This window comes from Podarcis filfolensis (genome assembly GCF_964270895.1).
Source record: "Podarcis filfolensis genome assembly, chromosome: 6".
Classification (NCBI taxonomy): domain Eukaryota; kingdom Metazoa; phylum Chordata; class Lepidosauria; order Squamata; family Lacertidae; genus Podarcis; species Podarcis filfolensis.
In genome coordinates this window covers 34494368-34511827 of record NC_139609.1, presented here as the reverse complement: position 1 = coordinate 34511827, position 17460 = coordinate 34494368, and the positions used below count along the sequence as shown (strand labels likewise).

General features: G+C 39.7%; 1 protein-coding gene across 1 annotated transcript in view; it reads right to left on the bottom strand.

Moving 5' to 3' along the window:
• The window catches only part of PIGK (phosphatidylinositol glycan anchor biosynthesis class K), a 104581-nt gene that overhangs the window by 1686 nt on the left and 85435 nt on the right, over window positions 1-17460 (bottom strand). The window lies entirely within an intron of this gene.

The window sequence follows — 17460 nt, the reverse complement described above, 5'->3', positions numbered from 1 at the left end:
TGTTGGATCAACAAAAATATTGATGAAATACGCTGAAATGTGGCAATATATTACACCCAGGTAGACCACGTCATAGTGCGATAAAGCAACCATTTTAGTTCTCTTTTTCGGGTGTCAAAGATACTGTGTGTGCGTGCGTGTGCACACACAAACACCTATTTTATTTGTAGAGGATTGTGCACTGAATTTTATACAGAGTAGAATGGAATGGTTAGTTTCCTTAGCCATGGACGAGTCTACAAATGTCAGGTACCACTACAAACTGTTTTGTCAGGGGAAGGGGAGGAGGCCAGAACCTTTTCAGAATGTTTATAGGAACATGATTCAATGAAATGATAGGGGTTTTTTTTTAAAAAAAAAAAGTATTTAAAGCAATGAATGATGCAGACAACTCTGTAGCTTATAGTAATGAGAAAACAGGCGACTGCAAATGAATGGCTAAGCAACTCTCATTAACGATAAAATGGATGAAGCTCCAATCAGTCTCCCCAATAGTATTCACATGCACTTTCTCCCAAAATATCAAGCCTACACACACACACACACACACACACACACACACAGCAAGTAACAGCTCCTACACCTCACAAAAAAGAACCTTTTTGGTTTAAATTTTCCTAATTAACCCAGAACTTCATATGCATATTGCATTGCTCATTTCATCAATCTCTTTGTGCTATCAATCTTTCTTCACTTGGATCTCAGACAAATCCTTACCACAAAGTGGCACCTGACCCTCCTAGACAAATGACTTCAATTTGCAGCCAGTGACACTAAAAGCCTTTCTCGTCTATTTTGTATAGAACACGTAATTTAATTTCTTTAAAGAAATTTATTGGAATAAATATTTATAAGGTGACCCCGGTGGAAGGTTTTACATCTTGTCATACAGCACACCAAAGCTGCCACCCCAACTGCCTTCCTGGGCTCTGAAATTCCAAGGGAGATCTGGCGAAAGGAATGCTTTTTATATTTGAATTCAAGAGCACATAAATAATCTGTTCAAAGCTGAACAGTGCAGCTTTGAAATGCACTGGATACATTATTGATATTTTAAAAAAGACAGCAAGGCAGCAAAAAGAAAAACAGCTGGAAGAGGTGAATGTGCTGCATTCTAAGAAATAAATATGACTTGACATTGGGGATTTAGAGATTTACAGAGCGAAAACTGCATGCAGGGCTGCACCCAAGCTATAGCAGTAGCAATGCAGTAGCAGAACTTATCTGGAGAGCCACACAAGATTGTTGGTCAAGTGTGAACAGCAGTGGTAGACAGCACAGCATGTGAATAAGCATGTTGGTGAGTATCTGTATTACTATGTCCAGTTTAGTTCACATGCCCATCCCACCGGCCAATTGTTCCCTCCCATGTTCTGGTAATAGCAAGAGGAGTAAAACAAGGACATCTGGTGCCAACAACAGGACAGCATTAACCTTTCAAATGGGTAACTTCATTGTCGTCATAAAATACAAGCGCCAATAGCCAAATGGGGGTGATATGTTAGGGAAGGGGCACTGTGGTCGTTTCCATCCTACCTATGCCTTTGGAGCCTGAGACAAGCTGTTGACCCTAGAACTTCTATCTTTCCTGGAGCATCACAACCCCGGCACCTGCAAGCTTCTGGTAACCTAGAATTTTGACCTACCCAAGTGGATGTTATTGAGCCTCATTCCATTGATATCCAACTCCTTCCAATTCTGACCTTTTCTACCACCTTGAACTCCTTAACTAACACATACAATTCCTTCATTTTCTGTTCTTAAATGCTGCGGTAGCTGACCCAGTCAATTTTAGCCCTCAGAGGATTATTCATATTTGCTCCTTTGTAACATGGGTCTGTTGGCTTTGCAGTTTCCCCTTAAATCTTGCAACTCTGACTCCTGTGACGCTGAGCTTATAAACACTGAGCCTTTGCCACTGCTCTTTGAACTTCCAGTTATTATCCCCTTACCCTTTTGTACATTTCACCTGACCCCATTCGCATGGGGAGCACTTGCTTTAACTGGGTCACAGAAACCCCTCCATTCTTTGTTCCACTTGTTATTTGTTCCTAACCACCTCCTTTAAGTTTATTGCCAATTAAGAAACAAAAGACAACACTACAGCATTTTTAGGAGCTCAAAGGTCCATGAATGCACAGAGTAAAGGCTGGTCCCCTGGTAAAAAGTCAGGAGCAACTGCTTTAACTGCAAAGCACTTCACACCAAAAGCGATTTCACAGGCGTCTGCGCAACTGCATGGGAAAAGGTTGGTGGAAACCAAGATACACACGATAAGCCAGCAATTGCCTTTACAACTGGAGCTGCCAGGGAAAGTGCACCTGCTAACATGGAAGCAGCTGCTGGATTTTTACAAGCATACAGCCTAGCTGTAATTCGCTATACAGTCAGATATTGACGCTCTTATTTAGAGAATTTCAGAAATGTGAATAAATTCTGCACCCCAAAATATATTTGCGTCATATTAGGACACATGCATCTCAATCTCGTTTGCATAGTGATTAATATGCAGGAGCTTATAACGTGGTGAGGCAGTGACGCACAACTGACCTCCAGTTTGTTGCATCGCTGGTGCTTACCATGAGGTAGAGGGAGAAGGCGGGGAGGCATGGTGGAAGCACAGTGGTGGGTGTGCCAGATTGGCTTTGCCATTGTGTTTGCAACAGACTGACCTCACTGCAGCCTCACCCCCTTCATGTAAGCAGCAGTGCAAGCAACCGGAGGTCAAGGCAGCAGTGGAGCCCCACAAAGCTGTCTGCTATTAGCAATATGCTCAGCATTGGGGAAAGGCCAAATTAAGGGAACTGCTAATGCAAAATAAAGAAATAAAACAAAGCATTCATTTAACATCTAAGCTGCACATAAGCCTATTTTCTGATACTATAAATAGGATTTAGTAAATAAGACTTTTAAGTTTCCTAGTCCATCCATCCCATAGTCCAAACTCAGCTATAAGTGATGTTAGGTAAACAAGATAATAATTTGGAAATAACTGGTAGCAGCAGAAGGAATAAGAAAAGCAGATGACTTTAGTATATAAAGATCTAAGTGGTGCGGATCCTATCTGAGGAAATATGAAGGTGGGATTTTAACCTAGAGATACAACAAAAAGTGCCAAGCTGGCAGAGACTTGAGTATTTCTTGGAGTTATAATTAAGGCACAGGAAGGCTATCAGATTTCCCTTTCTGCAATGAAGCCACATTCTAGACTTTTATCCCATGAACTATTAAAACCCCTTTCTTTTATGTAACAATAATTGCCTAATTTGCCGAGGTCCACAATCTTTCTTTCTTTCTTTCTTTCTTTCTTTCTTTCTTTCTTTCTTTCTTTCTTTCTTTCCAAGCAAGGCTATTTTGGCCTCAGTGCTAAAGCACAGTAACCAAACCCTCACGTTTTCTAATGAAACATAAATGCCTCGTGGTGAACAAGATAAACGGAGGCATCCACGCCTCGGGACAAGCAGGCTCTATGACACCTGCTAAACTACATCCATGGCTGTTTTAATTCCAACTAATTCTCCACCTGGCAATTTCATTGGCATGGTACCCATGTTGCAACTTTACTGGAGCTTGTCTGCATTTTTTCCCTAGTTTTTGGATTTACACCACACATTAACCCCTTTGTAAATGCTCTCTTTTCCCCATCATAATTGATGCTAACTGGTGAAAAGCATGCACAAAATGGTACGGTGAGTCATGAACAAATACATTTAGAAGCTTAAGGGCCGGGTATTATTAAATTGGAGGAGATTCTGAATTAAAAAGCTAGGTAGCTAGGCAACAGCTGGCTTCCAACTGTGAATAGTTTTCTGTCATACTCTTTATAGTTGGGATAGAATCATTACTCTGTGGAACTTCTAAACAGTTAACAGAATCCCGCTCTGCGTATTGTAATTAAGAAGAGGATAAAACGGAGTATTTTCAAATTGGATGGGTCTATAGGGATCCCTGTGGAAAATATCCAAGGTTTCCAGCGAGTGACTTTCATAAAGCGCAGCGCACATGTTGTTACTAGAGTAAAAATGCATTGCGTGAAAAGAATGATAAAGAAAATGTACTAGAGATAAAGCAACAATTAGGCATACGAGTAGTTCATATTTTTTTTAATTTAAAGAATAGCAAAATCAGGATAAAAAGTTAAGATCACAGCTTTTTGCATACAAACTTCACAGGCAGAAAAGCCACTCTGCAGATTTAATAAGGTTCCAATATAGATTTTATTCACATTGACTCAACAGAAATAAGACTGAAAACTGACTTCTGAAAATGGGCTTTAAAATTCTGCGCTGAAGCCTGGGCAAATGCAATTAACCAAAAAGATCCATGCAGAGGCAGCACAATATAGGATGCAACAGTCGCAATTTATAAATAGGTGTGGTACAATCTAGTCAAGGACATGGCCCAACTCTCCAGTGATGCTTGGTGTGGTGTAGAAACCTCTAGCTTTTGTGTGATTAGTATGCAGCCTATTATACAAAGTTAAGCATTAAAACTTAAAACCCACATTGGTTATTGGCCCCAGTAACCTTTGCTTCTGGCTCTGCCCACCACTGGAATGGAGCCACCACTGCATTGTTCTAAATGCTTCTATACATGAATCCTTACAACAACTCACTGTAAGGTAGGCTCACATTGTTACCCTAGTGGTAGGAGGGTGAAAGGCAGAGATAGCAGCTTGCCTCTGGCTCTAGGTTGAAATTTTAATGAGAGATATCCTAGCCGACAGCTACACTCCCAGCCACTTCTGTACAGAAGCTCTCTCTCACTCTCGCTCAGAAGCCACCTTTGCCAGAGAAATCAGTGGGGCTTTCAATGCCAGGCCCACTATGCATAGACAAGGTTTCTCAAGTTCATTGCCTAAATTTTGTGACTGTCAAAGGGATGTTTACAACCTGAATGCCAGTCTTTATGACATTTTGGTTAATAAGCAGAAATGGAGGGATTAAACAAAAATGCTCCAAATTGTTTCATAGATTAACATGCATCTTTTATGCCGGAATTCTGTTAGGACTTTAATCGTACTGTGGATATGAAAGGGGATTAAGTTATTAGCAGATAGTTGGATTTATTAATATTTTTCCCACATGACCCAAAAATCCTACAAATTGTAAGCTTGCATATTTTACCATAATGTGTTAGTTCACATGTGCTACAGGGAGGTTTGTGAGGAGGGGGAGGGTGTTTGTTTTGGTAATGCTAATGTATTGTTTGTTTTGTGAGAAGGGATAATAAAGTAAAATTTCAAAAATATGTTCTCCAAACTATTGTTTTGTAACAACTATATATAATATTCCACATAATAAAACAGCCAAATTTTAGGACAATTTAATGGAAATCCTTTTTGATTGGGGGGGGTGCATTTGAATTGTGATATAGTTGGCTGAGCTGCCTATTTAATCTATTTAAAATGCAAAATTGTAACTAGAATTATTTTGCAATTAAAATACATACAAGTGAAAACGTAAGATAATTCACAACAGGTGAAGGAGACAGACTAGAGGGGAAATTCTGATCTTTCTTGTCTATTCTTTTCTCTACCTCCTGTGTGCCTTCTGGTATGTTTACTGCATAACTATTTGGGGTCTTATATTTCTTTGGAGCCAACATGAACCAGGTACCCACCATATTTAAGTTTCCATCCCTGTTAAGCCTAGGAAACTCACTGGTTATACCTGCCAGGTTTCTCCTCTTTGTCCTCCATACACTGCTACTCCTCATCCATTTCTCTAATATTCCTTATCAAGCCACTCCAATTCTAATTTGAGTACCTGGTCTAACTTTAAAACTACTACTACTATTACTTTGGGAAATACTTTGGGGATCCGGCAAAAGTTTCTATAGAAGGGCCAATAAAATATAGAGATCAATGACACCTCTCCTACACGGTATCTTATGCCCACCAAGGGGCTTGCGCTAACAGTAATTATGTCTCTTCATGTCTGAAAGAAAAGACATCTCAGGAGGACAATGTGGAATGTCTAGCAATTATGTACTCGATTCACTGTCTACTTAAGCAAATATAGTCCCCTCAAGATCAACAGAAAAGCACCAAGCAAAAAAAACAGGGGAAAACCAAACGAAGTTAACATGGCATAAATCTGGGGACATTTATGCAATAAACAATGTTATTCTGCCTGTTCTACAACACAGACTCTCAACTGCACCCATCTCTATTCATTTCCTCATTCCTATTCATTCTGAAAACAGAAATAATTTGATGAAAACACCAGCCTTTCTGAATTATTTAGGAAAACAATGCTAGAGGAAGCAACCCTGGTGAGCAGCCTGCCAATATCTCTCTCCCTCTCTATTCATCAACTCTGTCAAGATGGGCCTGTGTGTCACATGACCACAGCCTTACAGGAGACCATAGAAGGATAAACAACAACAGGAAAGTTGCCAGCATACCATCTCATTAACATTACATGATGGTTAAAGTGTGATTAATGCATGTATCTACTTGGAACTACTCTGCACTTCGATATAGTAAAATGCCAGAGCAGCAATTCTAATGATTTCTCAATTAAATAGGTAAAATATAAATCAAATATACGGAGACACACATGCACACACCCTATATGACAGCAGTACTCTCTCTCATCAATATAGGTCTGTAGGTAACAATTACATTTTACTGTTTTGTCCTGCCCTAGGGACAAATGAAGGCATTATAAACTAGAGAACATTAGCAAAAGCAAAAACACCCCTCCCATGCCTCTTTAAAGAGTTTTTTACCACTACAAATTACTGTTTACACCAGCCCCCTCCAACTTGCTGTCCTCCAGATGTTTTGGGCCACAACTGTAATCAGTTCCAGCCAGAAAAGCCACTGGCCAAAGACAAAATGAGCTGTAGTCCATAACATCTGGAGGGAACCAAGTTGGGGTCAGCCTGATTGACACAGAGCTATGAATGAGAAACTAAACGCTATGAATACTAGACATTAATAAGAAGAAAGAGGGGGTCATTAACACCAGCATGGTTTGCTTAAGAAAGTATGTGGGCTCTTGTCTGAGAAAGAATACTGAATCCCGAGGACTTCCATGATACAGTGTGGGATTCTTGGACCTTGGGAACAATTCATCTATCAATATGTCAAATCAGCTATATGCTAGCGATGTAATGAGGATCACACCAGCCACAAAGAATCTTGGCACTTTGTTTACAGGATAAAGATAAAGAAAGAAGCCTAGTATGCAGATTCAGGATATATTTCTACATCTCAAGTTCAAAAACTGTTTTTGGAGAGGAATAGGAAAATATTCTGGCATTTACTACATGGGAACTTATGGCAGTCTTGAAAGATACTGTTCCCCTGGAGCCTCCAAATTGCCTCCAGACAAGACATTCATGTGTGCATTCAGTTGCACTGTAAATATAGAAACAACATGTGTACTTCCTTCTCTGCCCATCCCCTTCGGTATACAGTTACATGCACCACATGCAGAACACAGAACGTCTGGCTCTTGGGCCTCCTTCAAACGATGGATTTTAAACAAGCCATAGTTTCTTCAGCAGATGTTAACTCCTATAGAGCAAGTGAGATTCCAGTTGCGCTGAAGCTTCTGAGATGTAAGTCAGAGGAGGGCTGGACAGGCAATGGCTCGTTATGCCCTTCTTACCAAAGTGCTTCCAGTAGGTTAGGTTCTTTGAGGGCCAGCCCTGGTGCCAATTCCCTCTTCCACTCTGAATCCTTGGCCTCACCCCTCAAAGTAAGGGAAGTCAAACTCTAGCATCACGACACCAGCATGGCCAATGGTCAAGAATCATGGAGGTTGGAATTCAACAATATCTGGGTGGTCATGGGTTTCCCACCCATGGTTTAAACAAGACACAGTTCCTTTAATTCAAATGTCATTGGGAAGTGTGGTTTAAAATTGGAGGCACTGATCTCTGACATGTGAAAGATGGCAAGAGGGAAAGATAGCCTAAGACTCATCCCAATATGTCCATATAGTAGTAAAGTGTGGCTTCTCATTATGTCTGAATCAGGTCTGTATTAAAATCTGAATCTATAACATTAAGGGTCTGTTCTCCCAACGCTATCAACACGAGCCCCTAATTTATCTGGAATTCACTTTGCTCACATGTGAGTTCCTCTCAAATGCCTTTATTATTCTTTTTTAAAGAGTGAAGAAAAACACTTAAAGAAAAAATATTTCCGCAAATCATTTCTGTAGGGCTGAACAATTAACAGAAACTGCAAAGGGGAACTGCAGCAATGCAGGCGACAATTCCAGAACTAATAAATACTTTTAAAAAGGCACTCTGTGTTTAATTTGTGTACACCTCATACTGATATCTGTAAATAGATATAATTAACAATAGAATAAATCTGTTCTGCAGTATATTATTCTAAGCCATTAGGCAAATTTTCTCACCATGATATGAAAAATGTCAACTACTTAATTAGCACACCTACTTAGCCTGAAAACCCTGTAGTGCATTCAAACTAACATTTTGTGTGTGTGTGTTGGACTATGGGGAAAGAACAACATCAATTAAATTTGTTCTAGGAGAAAATATTTTAAAATGTCTGAATAGCTAAGAAAAAAATGTGAAATTATCACATCACGTTTGGCATTCTCAACATTCTGTTGCTTAAGTGGGGGAGGAAACAATTTCACCCCAGCTCATCACTGCCACATTTGGGGCATTTTTTAAAATATATCATATATCTCTAGTGTAGGGTTCAAGGGTGTCAACAAGAGAAGGAAGTCAAATCTCTTTTTAGCTATGCAAATTTTACCTGAAGGTAGGTGTAACTCCCTAAAATGTATTTGCATTTAGTATAATCCTTGTTCAGCAGAAATGTAAGTTAATGTGAAGAAAACGAAGTTTGGGAAAAGCCCACTGGTAGCAAGGCTTTGCAAAACATAACAGCAGTGGCCTGAATTTTGAAAGAGAACAACATGTCTAAAACTGCTTTCTAAGGATAACTTTTAAAAAAACACAACTTCAAACATTAGAAAAATAGTGTAGAATATCGTATCAGGTGGATTTTTTTTTTTTAAATCTAATTTCCATTCATGGGAGAACACCAGCAGAAAAGCCAGCTAAAGTGCTCTAAGCTAATGTGATAGGTATCTTCAGCATTATTATTGGTGCCTAATGTTATTCCTGTGGCTTATGCTAGTGAGGTAAATCAGACCGACTGCTGGCTTTAACACTTCTGTGCAGAGTACAGTATGCTGCTGACATACTAAATTCTCAGTATTAAATAAATTTTGAAATAGATTCCTGTGCCTTCAGCTACGCTAGGCATATATCTCTCCAATGCCATGCTTACAACAGCACATGGTATATTAAGAAGCTGTCAAAGCTATTAAGGTCATTAACACTGGCACATATATTTGAGTCTATTCCTATGCGATTTAGCAGGACATTATTTGCATACTATTATGCACCAGGAAACCTATTCCTCATATTCCCACAGGGAACAACTCGCTGGAGTGACCTAAATAGTATTCACTATTCTGATTCAAAATATGAAGAAACAGCAAATAAATGAGAAGCAATTCTGCAGACAGATGCAGAGACTTTGAGAACAGTTAAGCAAAAGCTTGAGCTAACAAATGACAAATGCAGATGAATGTGGACAAATGTAGCATAATGAGTCTCAGAGGAGCAAAGAATAAAGAGGGGGGGAAGGAAGTAAATTATATGCTTAACGGGAAAAATTCTACTACGGCAGACTATGCATAAAATACCTGCCAGGTATTGCACCAAAATACCTCAAGCCTGCTGTCATAGACCTATGCAGCTGTTTAAAATGTTCTTTAGTAGCCAGTGGTTTAAATAATTGCTTTATACTGCTTCTAATTGTTTAGCTTTCTTGTTATATTGCTGAACACCTACCTGGTATTTTATAAATACTTAAACAAATAAATTAATAGCCAAGTCAAAGTAGATGCAGACCTAACTATTTCAGCAATCAGTATTACTCACAAGTCACTTCTCAACATATCTAATAAGCAGGAAAAAAGGGTCTTAAAAAGAAAGGGCAGCAGGGGGAAATCTCAGAAACTCACATTAACTTTACCTACACCTCATTGTACTCTGAAGACATGACAGCACTAGCAGCTTCCTAGGCAATGCACAGTGATTCATTTTTACTTACAGAGATGCCAGAGCCCCAATCTGCCTGGAAGCTGCAGTTTGACGAAATGCTATGTTTCGAATCTGAGATGCATGTGAGCCAGCAGAGATTACCCGGTGCTGTGAAGAAAAGGCCTTCTGGACATACTTAGAGGCACTCTCTTTTTAAATTACTATTTTGCTTTTTTTTTTTTTTCAGAGCCATACTCTATCATTGCAGGGGTAGGGGAGTTTGCTCCAAAACTCAGTCTACAAGCTTTTCGAGCATGTAGGTTACTGCCAGAGATTTCTAGTGTACAAAGTTATTTCTCCATGAAACACTACGTGCTGGAATATATATTAAATGCCACAGAATTATTATAGCATTACAGAACATCCTTACTGAATTGTAGGTGTCGACCATGGTGCAGTTCTGCCAATTTAAAATGGCAAGTGGCTGAGGCCAGAACCTTACATTGATGACAGAATGATAATCGCACCTACAAGGTCATTTAGTTGTAAAATTAATGACTACACACACACACACAAAAAAAAAGAGTAATTACTATGCTTTAATTCCAATTTTATGGTAACATATAACAAAGTCTACTTAAGATTATTTCAAATGAGGTTTCCAGGAAACCTTATTTTTAATAGAATTTCCCAGACACCGTTTTCTTGTAATGGAAAGTTTTTGGAAATTTGAATAGGGTTAGTTAAATAAAAGCTTTTAAAAGCTTGGCAATCTAGTCCCAACAGACTGGGGAGTTTGTGCTGAGTCTATGGCCTACTTCAGGGATGGATAAAAGAATGAGGAAAGAAAAACCACTCCTCGTGGGATACAGGAGAGGAAAATGAAGCTCAAGCAGCATAGCTTGGGAAGTAGAATCTTAAGAGATGTGACTGACAGGTAAACTAGATGTTCAACAGAAATGCTTGCAACTTTTCCATTTTTCTCCATGAAAAGCCGTTTATGAAAAATGTGAATTAATTTCTGGTGTGTTTAGCCCTCTCTCCCCCAGCTATTCAATATATCCCCCCTTCTGGGTGGCGTCAGGGAGAGGGAGAGATTGTCATCCATATTTGCTCCTTCAAAAGCAGAAAAAGAGGTTGTGGGGATTGAGTGGAAAACAAGCTTCAGTCAGGAAACGCCCAGTTTGGGTCTTATTCATAATAAAGAAAGCTGAGAGATAATCTGAAATGTAGAGAATAACATCAGTATAATCTAACAGCACTAGGCAGTAAGGTTGACACCTGATCTAGCTTTGAAAATCTTTGGAATATGTTGACAAGGTAAGGTAAAACATGCTTCTATAAGAAGTATCACCTCTCATTCTTGAAGAATGGTAGCAGCAAAAATTAGTTTAAATTAAGTTCATCTGCCTCAGCATCCTTCAAGGCAGCCTGGAAATTTTAGTTCCTAGAGTTCCAGAGAAACTTAACTGGTCATGGAACGAAGAGATCAGACAGACCAAACACCTTGCAAAAAAAAATGGAACTACCTTCAAAATGTACTCATTGAAAACGCTAGGCTCAGTAGCCAAAAACTTTTAAATGCATCAAACACTTGTGTATGCACCCTGGGATTCATATTTTAAGTGGGAAATGCAACAATCTAACTATTACTACAAACTGTAACTTGCAAAATCAAATATCTTCCGTAGCAACAATAACATAGAAGCCCTCCCACACTGAGAGTAACAACTGGTGACTGACATTGATTGATGCCATATAGCACAAGCTACATTAGAGAGCTAGCTTGTCATCCTCAATGTACACTTGAATTTCTTTGGCACCAATGAAGACAACAGAACAAGAAGACCGACAACAATATAACCTGGGAGTGCATGACCTGTGGATGATGGATGAGGAATGCATCCAATGTTTCTTGCACTTGTGACCTCTCTAGGAAGCTGGAAAAGTCCAAGCAAAGTCATCCTATCTTGCTTGAAAGATGCCCTGTTTTCAGCTCAAAATGCTAGAAATATATACCTCAAGCGCTGATCAATGTCGTAAAGCAATGCACTTAAGCATTTTCTTGCAGCTTGTCAATAGTACTGCAAATTATGTTTTATTTAAGAATCAGAGTGACTGCTGCCCTGAACTAGGGCAATTGAATACAACCCATTACAAACATTATGATGCATGAATAACTGTTCAGGGTTTGGACTACCCTGCCCATCTCTTAACAAGTCAAGAACCCTTTGTTGATATGCTAATCCACCTACCCTACTGTTAATCAAATGTACCTATTGTACACTTCTGGGGTGGGAATAGACAACCTGGAAAGTTTCAGTAACATAACTCAATAGGAGCCTCTAAAAAATTCTTCTAATTAAAGAGGAGAGGATCTTGAGATGAGAGATAAACATTAAGTGGCTACTTTGCTTGTGTGAGTTTTTGTTTGTCTTTGGGCTATAGAGAGAAGAGCACAAAGGCAGTGTACATCCAACCTCATGATCTGACACCCAGTTATTACCCATCTCTCAAGCTACGCTTACCAGAGCAAAGAGGAAACACTTTCTAGATATAAATGCTAAGCCTAGTTGAGATTCTAGAAATAAACTTGAAGTCTGATTTGTTTGTAAAGGAAAGGCAGCAGGAGGGGAACAAATCTTTCAGTGAAGAACACTAACTTGGAATCACCACCAGTCTGGAATTTCCATTAAAAGTGGAACTAGAAAATAAATCCCTTTCTACCACAACACTTAAGGAAGAAATAATAACCAAAAGCAACCCTTATCCCCCAATGAAAGCATGAGATTCTGTTAATGGGTTATGTCACCTTTAGCTCTGCTACTAGTCATATAGTTACACCTGTAGGATTGGGTTGTAATAAATGTTAAATGTTAATGATCCTCAACGTGAGTACTACACAGGGATATATTTATCTCTCGGAAACGAATGCTACTCGGAGATAATGAAATATATATTTTAATCATTTTCGATGCTTCAAAATATACTAGGAACAATATGATCAGAACTTCTGCTTGATTCTGCACACAGATATTGTCTCTCTAGCACCTCCCTTCTCTTTCTCTCACATGTAGTAGTAGTTCCCTTTGATATTTTGTGCCCACAGAACTGACACAAATTGGCAGAACTTGGCATAATGACACTTGCTGCTCCTGGGCACATAAATAGCTATTAGACTTCAATACGTTAGAGATATGAGAAAAATAAAAGGCCCAACAATGCCAACATAAAAGAAAGCAATAAAACCAAAGTGCTCATCTCAGGACACAGAAGTAGGAACAAACGTATTTTATGAACAACACTGGGGCAATTGTTCATTCGTCTGTTTCTTTCCTCCCCGTTGTACTTTAAAATCTAAAGTAAACAAGCTACTTTCTTTTCTTAATTTTACCCTACAATAATAAAACCCAATAAAACCTAGAACAATTTGTACAACGACTGAAGATTAAGAATTTTTTAAAAAAAAATTTTTCATATGTTGCCAAATTATCCTTGTATTTTCTTTCCCAGAATGAAAGCTCCAGGGGACTGTTTTGTCCCATGATTAGAAGTGAAATGGCCAAAGGAATTGTCTTATGTCCTTTCCTCATTTACATAACTACACAATTGAATATATACTATTTGTATACCATTTGTCCATTCACCATGGCCTAGTTTGTACATAACAGTAAACCATGGTTTATTAAACCATGGCTAGCATTATGATTGAACCCTGCCCACAGCTTAACTGTCAACATACCACAATCTGAAATCATGGGTTGAATTATAAGCATGTGTTTGTTTTAACCATGGCTTGGCATTATGTGTGAACCCTTTAACCATGGTTTGACTGGTGAATATCTGGGGAGGGGTGGTCAAACTATAAAGGCATGATACATGAGCAAACAGAAAGCAAATTAAACATCAGAGAAACAACCCATGGCTTGTTTTGCCCATCTGCATAACAACTCAGAATTCATTAAACAAACTGTGACTTAGCGTTTTATGTGGAAAAGGTCCTTTAATCTATAAGATGGTTCACAAAAGGGATAAAAACATCCACCATAATTTAGAATTAAATGGCTACCAAGTAAAAGGTACAGACTACCAACAGACAGCTAAAATTAAGGAGATGAAGAACATCTTATTTCACAACCAAAGGCCCTCAGGAATAGCACCATCTTAGTCTCAAGACAGAAATCAGGATGATGGGAGCAAGTGCTCACAACTGAGTAGAGATGAGAAACCTATGGTGTTTCAGTTTTTGGTAGACTATATCTCTCATCACCCCTGATCACTGGCTATACTAGCTATGGCTAATGGGAGCTGGAGTATAGCAACATCAGGGGACCACAAGTCACCCCGCTGGAACATATTCTATCACTTTATAACCTAGAAAGAGCTATGCATCAGCTGGATTTTATATTTTCAAATATTTATCATTTGCTCCTTCTTTCCTGAAACTCACACAGCACCTCATTCAAATCTCTGCTACCTCCTCCCACATTCCCTCTTATGCCTGTGACCAAATGTAAACCTCATGGCTTCATTATCAGCTGATTTTCTCCATTCCTGCTCTGTTTACCATCCAGTAATGAAGAGCTCTAGTGAAATCAAGCTTACACACGTATTTTGTGACATTTTCATTGGCCTAATAAAGGTACTGCCCTAATATAGATTGTGGAACTTTTCCATAATCTTAGTGTCGCTGTGGAGAAGGCCCTATCTTCTACAGTTCAGACAGTGGAAAGACATGTAAAAGGGCCTCTGAAGATGATCCAATTAACTGGCTAGACTGAGATGGGTAAAGGTAGCTTTTGCAATGAAATGTTACTGAAACTCCTGTGCTATTTCCTAACAACATCTGATTTGCATGGTATACATCCCACAACAGTCTTTGCTGAATTCACAGGTGTGCATTATGAAAATGTAAACAGCAAGCAATGAGAACTGTAACAGAGGGCATTCTTTTCAGGATCAGAGCTTTTTGAAAGATGAAAGGGGCCTTGCAAAGTGACAAGAGTTTGACAGAGGATCCATCCAAAAGCAGAATAATATAGAATACCAAAGATACATGAACTGAAAAAATTACTGTCCTAAAGGGGTCAGAAAGCGCATATCATGTGCTTAACAATGGAGGGTCAAAACTGGCTGTGAATGTTCAGAGCACGCCTCAAAAAAATATCTGGGAAGAAAAGAGTTACATCCAGGGGCAGAAATGATAATATAAACTAAGCTAATATGAACTAAGAAAGTAAAACAGAAACAGAAAAGGTGAGAGCTTGCTCCTAAAGCAAAATCTAAACAAGTACTGTAAGGGAGGATTGGCTCTCATCCAATATGGTTATGATTCACACTGGAGCAATCAAAAGTTCCTGAGGACAGATTAGATAATTTCATGAACAGAGAAAAAAATTCAGGGACAGTTCTTCAAGCAAGGACACCACCTTGAAAACGGGGAGCCTATATGTGAGCCCTCAGCAATTCTGGCAGGCAATGTATTCTTTTCACTCAATAGTAACTCCGATCTTGTGTGAGTTTGCAAATTTGACACGACTAGAGCAGTCACCTGAGTGGCTATTTCCACAAGCTACCCTTCAGGCATACAGATGGAGCCAACCCTTTGGAGAAAGGGAAGAAAACAAGATCAGCAGACAGAAGCTGAGAAAAGAGATGAAAGAACTGAGCAATGGAGCAGACACCTATTTGTCCAACTCCTTTTGGCCCAAGACTCCAGAGCAGCCCAGTCTTTGTACATTCAAGCCTGGAAGCTATGGTCAAATCTGACAGAGGCCTGCATTAATCCAGCCTGAGGCTCTGGAGCCAACCAAGCACCCAACAGGCCAAACAGGAGAGGCAACCAGACAGCAGAGGTAATCATGTGCTTAGATACAGTGTGCATAGCTACAGCTCCTTTTTACATTTACTAATTACAGCAATTAAGATAGTTAATTATTACAGGATCAATTAATGAGGGGTCATTACCAAGAATGCAGTGTGTGCGGGCTGGGGAAACTTATCTCTTTCCTCTCCAGTGTGATCAGAAGTAAAATCACCCTATCCCCCCAACATGCAGCTAGAACGCTTAGAGGGAAAAGTTCCCATTCGTGCCAACGGGAAGATTTTGTTCCAGCTACGTGGAAGGGGGCAGTTCTGAGTGAGCTGATTCCCAGGAAGGATTGCTCTACCATTTAGCTCCAATTAATGAAAGTAAAGCGAGAAAAGTGTTACGAGGCCTTTGTTGTTACCTCTTGTTTGTGTGCACGGGTGAATTCGAACATGGGCGTAGCCAGGATTTTTGTTGGGGCGCCAGGACTTTTGGGGGGGGCAGAACTGATGTGATTGGTCAGTTAGTTAAGTATTTCTATTGTTTTACTTGATCTAGGAGGGGAAGCTGCCCCTCCCTGCCCCCCCTTGGCTACACCCATGAAATAGAGGGTGTGTGTGGAGTAGGTAAAGCAAAAGACCATGAGAAACAATCCTCCTTCCTTGATCTTATGCAAAGTCCCATAGTTGATTTATCTATGCCTGACCTTCATGTTAGCGAGTTCCTGGGGATGCAGAGAACTTTGCAACAATCTCTACCATCAGTGCTACCTCCCCTTTTAGTTTAGAACTCTTACTCTTTAAAAGTGTGATTATGTTGGGATACTCTTATGATTGCCCAGTACTTTAAAAATAAGTTAAAATTACCCTTAATGCTTTATAATAAATTCATTCCTTTTCTATAAACTTTGTGTGGGTACACGTTTCTTGGGACCACACACATACACACACACACACACACACACACACAAAAAACACTGCTTGATTTGTCTCCAGCTAAATATTGTTTCTAGGGAAGCATGTTTTCGAAACCCTGTCGGTGGCAGTTTCACATTGGTTCCCCAAACACACAGGCCTATCAGTCCCCATGTTAACAGAGGTAAATCTGTCAAGGGCAATGTATGACAAACCATGGTTTAGAGAGATAACAACAAGCCGTCTGCTCATCCATTCCTTCACCAAATCCACCCTCCATTTGTGTGAATCATTCAGTTCCTTAATGGCTTTAAGGCCAGCATCAGGTTGAAGGAGGGAAGGGGTCTAGCAAGCTCCTTGCCTAGTCTTGGAGCTGAAAGGAAGCTTGACACTTCTCTTGTGATTAGCACTGCCTGTACCTAATGTTTCTCAGTTCCACCTGTCCCCCTGTAGTGTTACCAGGCCAAGCCGCAAGGACAGGTAAGGGGTGTTGAGCAAAGCAGAGAAGCACCAAGCAGCTGAAGCCTCCATGTTTATGAGCCTAGAATGCCTCTGCGCTGCAATGTATTAGTGACCACAACTACTTCTGTCAGTACTTTGATTGGAGTGCTGTGCAAAATGTTAATTACTTTTTTTTTTTTAAGCAAGGGGTGGTGGTGGTCAGGATCGCCACTGCTGGGTTCTCCA